Here is a 5,365-nt window from a genome sequence, read left to right as displayed (position 1 = left end):
CGGAAGTTAGAGAAGTCAATGTTCATGCCATCAGTTTGGAGGCTACCCAGCTGGTATATAAGGTATTGTTCCAAAGGAGAAATTATTGAGGGTAAGAACTAATTCCACTAGACGGAGGAGAGTGGTGGTAGAGGGGAACTGGTTAGGTCTGGAATCCAAAAAGAAGCGGAGAGCTTTGAGACCTTCCTGGTGGGGGTTGGACGTCCATGGTGAAAATAAGGCGGTGGGGGCCAGGGAACTTGAAATCATTGGAAAAATTCAAAGCGTGATAAGTGTCACGCTCTCAGCTTCTTTTTGGATTCCAGACCTAACCAATTCCCCAATGGGGGCAATGTTCCTTTTAGAAAAAAACAAACAAGTCTTTGCAATGGAAAATTTAAGCCCCCACTGATGTCCCCATTTCACTACTTCAGTAACAGCTGCTTGCACTTTCCTAACTATATAATTGATATTCCTACCTCTCTTCCACACTGCACCATCATCACCATTTCACGCCGTTATTTCCAAAGGCCCCGCTCGTTTGTTTAAATCTCGCGATATCTCAATCCCGCCGAAAGGCTCCTCTCGCGCCCGGTCGCCTCCTCAGTAACGGCTCCCCGGCTGGCCCGGGTTCCCGTCTCCGTCCATCGGCCTCTCCTCGGGACACCAGGTGGGGGTCTGATTCTGTTTGTCGACACACATTTTCTTTCATTGCAAAGCCACGTCCGCTCGATCTCGGGGCGCTCCTTCTCTGCGTGAATGGGAAGCGGGGGACAGCGTTATCTGGGAGAGAGGACGAGGATATGATCAATCCTGAGGTGAAGAGGGGGAAGGAGGATCGGGATGGGACAGGTCGGAAAGAGTGGGGAGGGCTGAGGGTGGAGGGGTAGGGAGGGGGAGGAGAAACATGGGGGGTGGGGAGGGAGGGAGCAGGAGGCACGGTGAGGATGGGACAGTTTGAGGGTGGGGGAATTGGGGAGGAAGGGTGCATGGGGGAGGTGGATTGATGGTGAGGGATTCATTGAGGATGGGACAGCGTGGAGGGATGGTGCTGCAGACATGTTACTCACTCACCAGTCCGTGAGACCTTATTGTTTAATACAGAAGAGCTCATTCCCTTCTTCCTTTCCCATTTCTACCCTTTCCTCTAAAAACACATACAGAGTCACTCGGAATCGGAGGACACTTTGAACGAGTCTGGAACGAAGCTGTGCCCATGAACTTGGTCCAATCCTGGAGTCTGACCCTTCACTTCTCGTTCCATGTCAGACGTAAAACAACACCCCTCTTCCTTCTGTTGAACCAATCTCCTTTGACCTGGACCCATGGGACCCTCTGGACATTGTGGCCTTGGGCTGGCACTCCCTCAGCAGTTTCCTTGACGCCTCCACTCCTCTGCTAAAGAAGAAGTTGGCGCAGCACTCGAGATCAGACCAACTGGCTGTCTGGGACTGGGGTGGAAGAAGTCTGTGCTGTCAGCTGACATTCAGAACCTTTCAGGGGTGGTGGAGGGGAATGGCTGAGTGGCCAACATATTTAATTACATCCCTGCTTGAGTCTTCTGCTCCAAAAGGACTGGGTTTTGCCTCCCCCCTCCCCCCGCCCCATCATTTCTGGCGCTCTCTTCCACTGGAGGGGAGGTGCCGAGGACGAGCAATGTCCTGGGTCTGGATGGGGATTAGCAGGCATCTGCAGCAGCAGTTTGCCAGACGACAGGAGGGTGATGTTGGCACTGCAGACGTGATGTTTGACTCTGAAAATCCAGGTGATTTATTCCCCTGATGCTTCACCTCTGGGCGGTGACCAATCTGTCACAAATGCAGCAGGACAGGGAACCTTGTGGAAAGTGATTGCAAAGCAGACCTCTCCAATGACCAGTTGCCATGACCGTGCAGGGCTGGTGTAAGCCTGATAGCTGACTGCAGAGATTGCAAGATGCTGATTTGATGTGGAAGTGAGTCCATTGGCCATCGTGCTGAGGGCGAGGACGAGGGTGGCAGTGTTCGGAAACTGGGACTGCATCAGCACCAATGTTGTCCTTACCAACTGCACCTGACTGCATTAAGGTTCAGGGTACATTTATTGTCAAAGTATGTATGCAGTATACAACTCAGATTCATCATTAACACCACTATTCTCCTGCATCAGGACGTGGACGAAACAACCGGCCAACGACAGGCCAAAGGTAGTGGTGAGCACAGTCACAGAATGATGCCATGCCAGGGACACTCTCACATTCAGGCAAGGGCAGACAGAGATTGACAGTGTTTCATAGGTGCTTGGTGGCTCAATGGGAGAGGGGTTAGAAAGTCCAAAGAAAAATAAATCTTCCAGAATTCCCATATTGGCAGGAGGCTGTGGTGTAGATCTAACCCATGGGATATGGAGATGGGAACTGTGCATGGCACTCCCTCTGTGGGTCTGACCTTGTGATATGGAGACAGAAAAGTGCATGGTGAGTTTTTCCATTTTCGCTGAATGCCTATGGAGGTTCAGAGATTTCTGCCGAGTGGTGCCCCAAAGGGAATGGTTTGCACAATCGGAGCAGAATCTTGCCTTGTGGATTCTGTTGAAGACAGGCGAGGGCTGACAGCAATTGGCATGGCATCATGATTCACTGTTTGCTGGTATTCTAGAGTGTGTCTTAGGTCAGAATGTTTAGAACAAGTTATTCAATTTCCCACACATGCACTGTGCTCACAGTGTTCCTGAAGTACTGACTGGGGATTATGGAGGTGGGAACTGTGCAGGCGGACCCAGTCGGGCTGACCCAGAGGATATGGAAATTGGAATCACAGACAGTTCTGCCGGTGTGAGTCTGAAACAGCTCTTTCCAGACTTAAGCCATGTTTGACAGTCCCACTGCCAAACCCTCAGTACCTGTAACTGATGTTCCAGGGGCATCCAGCAGGGAAGAAGGGCTTGTCTTGCTTCCTGTGATATATGATTCCTTGCCCGACTGTATGTCTTGTGCAGATGGGCAGCCACTCTTGCAACAGGACTGAGAACCCTGTGGAAAGACATTTCAGAGCTCCGGAAATATTGCACTCTGCTCCTTTCCAGATTTAATCCATGTCTGGCAGTCCCACTGTTTAAGATCCAATCAAAGTTTTCAATCAGGAGACAAAGGCTGTCTGGGTTCCCACTGTATGAGATTCCTTGTCTTGCTGCTCATCCATCAGAGTTGTAGATGGACTGTCACAGCTGCAACATGACATGGAACGCAGTGGAAAGAGATTGTGAATTTCCTGAAACTCTACTTTGTGCTGGGCTGTTGTCCTGGTGTGGTGTGACCCAAGGAAATGAGGTCCAGAACCGTGACTGATGTGGTCAGAAACAGAGATTTGCCATCAGTTGGACAGCTGGCATTGTCCCAAGTCTCACAGCAGAAGTTAAAACAAATAATATACAAAGGCAGTATCAAGAGCAATAAAGACAGATTGGTTTTAAGAAGTTGCTGCCCATTGATTGAAGGAGGCTGACCTCGAGAGTGCATGATGGCTTTGATCACATGTACCTAATACACAAACAAAACACCACAGTCTTATCGGAGAGGACTGCATGTCCGATGTCCAGTTCCAGAGGGGGAGCGGGGCAGTGTGTTCAGTGTCTGCTCCCAGAGGGGGGAGAGGATGATGTGGCTGACAGCCAGTGTCGGGAGAGAGAGAGGAGGATGCACCGACATTGCCATCATTTACCATTTACTTCTGCCCCTCAGCCCCTCACTGCAGGCCTAGCTGAAGAATTATACTGCAACACCCATGTGTATTCATCCACCTCCCAGGGGAATTTGCTGTAAACTCGCCTCACCCTCCCAGCCCTCTGACATTCCCCTGTAAAACCCCACCCACTCCTCTCACTGGTTCTCTCATCTTCCCTCTATTATCTGGCAGGCAGTTGCCAGTGTAACAAGAGATGTGTTTGGTTCCTGTTGGATACAGTAATTTCTGAAGTAGGCTGCTCTTTGGCAATGACTTAAAGGTGCAGACAGAGAGAGGCTGTGCTATGATCCTGTCTCTCTGGGCTCACTCCAGAAAAGTCAGTCTTGCACTTCGCCTCATTGCCTGATGCCAGGGTATGGCAGTTGTGTGACTCACAGGGGTAGATGTCTTGGTGCGGGAGAGGAGGCTTGTTAGGGACAGGGAAGGAAGTGAATGAGGGGACCCAACACCTCTCAACATCCCCTCTTAAAATATGAGTTGGACCTTCCTTTTGCTGCCTGACAGCAGCCTGCATTCCTCCTTATCTTCTCCAGCCCTCCCGGTACAGGACAAGGCATGTCATTCTCTCTTCTCCCCACCTCTCTTCAAGTAGAAAATAAAAAATCCTGATAACACACATACTAGGCTCAAGACAGCTACTACATTATTATAACACTTATGGTAAGATGGAGGACGTCACAATTGTTGTGGCCCTTGCACCTTATTGCATGTTGAAATAATCAGTATGGCTGGTATGCAAATCATTGAGTTTCACTACAGTCTGTGGTTTATGCTCTCTGGCTTGAGCTCTGCAGTCTGTGCATTACATGTAACAATAGTAAACCATTTTATGTGGAAATTGTGCAAGTAGAAGGCAGTTAATAAGTTCATCACAACATCATGGGCTGAGTAGCCTGTTCCTGCACTGAAGAGTGTTCTGTAATTTGTTATATTTACTTGTGAATGCTGCATTTCTGATGCTATGTGCCTGTGATGCTGATGCAAGTAATAAATGGATTCAACAAGTTGTTTGTCATGCCAGGTCTCTTCCTCTGCAGTCACTCTGTCTGAAGTTTCTGGGTGTGAGGGGTGGGGCTGGATGGGCAGGGAGGTGAGAATGATTGATAAGGAGGTGAAAAGTGAGTGGTACTGGCAAATGATAGACAAGTGGAAAGAAATGGCAGGTTGTAGGTCAAATAGGTGGAGAAGGATGACTGTATTAATGATAATTGATTGGTTTTGGAGGATTTGAGAATATTATCAACAGGGTGGGAGTGGATTTGGTGAGTGGCAAACAGGTGCATCAGAAGGGGAGGGTTTTATACATTGTAATGAAAGGAAGGGGTGGGACCCAGGATTGATTGATAAGGGGAAGAGAAAAGCCTGGGGTTTGTCACGAATGTGCAGAATGAGGGGTGGGGTGTATTATTGATTGATAGGATGAGGGGTATGGCTTGGTGTTAACCCAAAAAGTGTGAGTTGAGCGGACATATCTTCAACTGACAAGTAGATGACGAGGGCTGCACCATAATGCATAGGAGCTGAATTAGGCAATTTGGCCCATCAACACTGCTCCACCATTCCATCATGGCTGATTTATTATCCCTCTGAATCCCATTCTCCTGCCTTCTCCCCATAAACTTTAACTGGCCAAGAACATAACAGACTCTGCTTTAAGTATACTC

At 49.0% G+C, this 5,365-nt stretch overlaps 1 long non-coding RNA gene across 1 annotated transcript; it reads left to right on the top strand.

The window, feature by feature from the left end:
* The first annotated feature begins 452 nt into the window (after positions 1 to 452).
* On the top strand, positions 453 to 4,705 carry LOC132384515 (uncharacterized). The gene is made up of 2 exons (XR_009508921.1): positions 453 to 649; positions 1,143 to 4,705. It is a non-coding gene; the product is annotated as an uncharacterized LOC132384515 (long non-coding RNA).
* The last annotated feature ends 660 nt before the right edge of the window (positions 4,706 to 5,365 follow it).

This window comes from Hypanus sabinus, chromosome X1 (genome assembly GCF_030144855.1).
Source record: "Hypanus sabinus isolate sHypSab1 chromosome X1, sHypSab1.hap1, whole genome shotgun sequence".
Taxonomy (NCBI): domain Eukaryota; kingdom Metazoa; phylum Chordata; class Chondrichthyes; order Myliobatiformes; family Dasyatidae; genus Hypanus; species Hypanus sabinus.
This window is presented reverse-complemented; position numbering and strand designations above follow the sequence as displayed.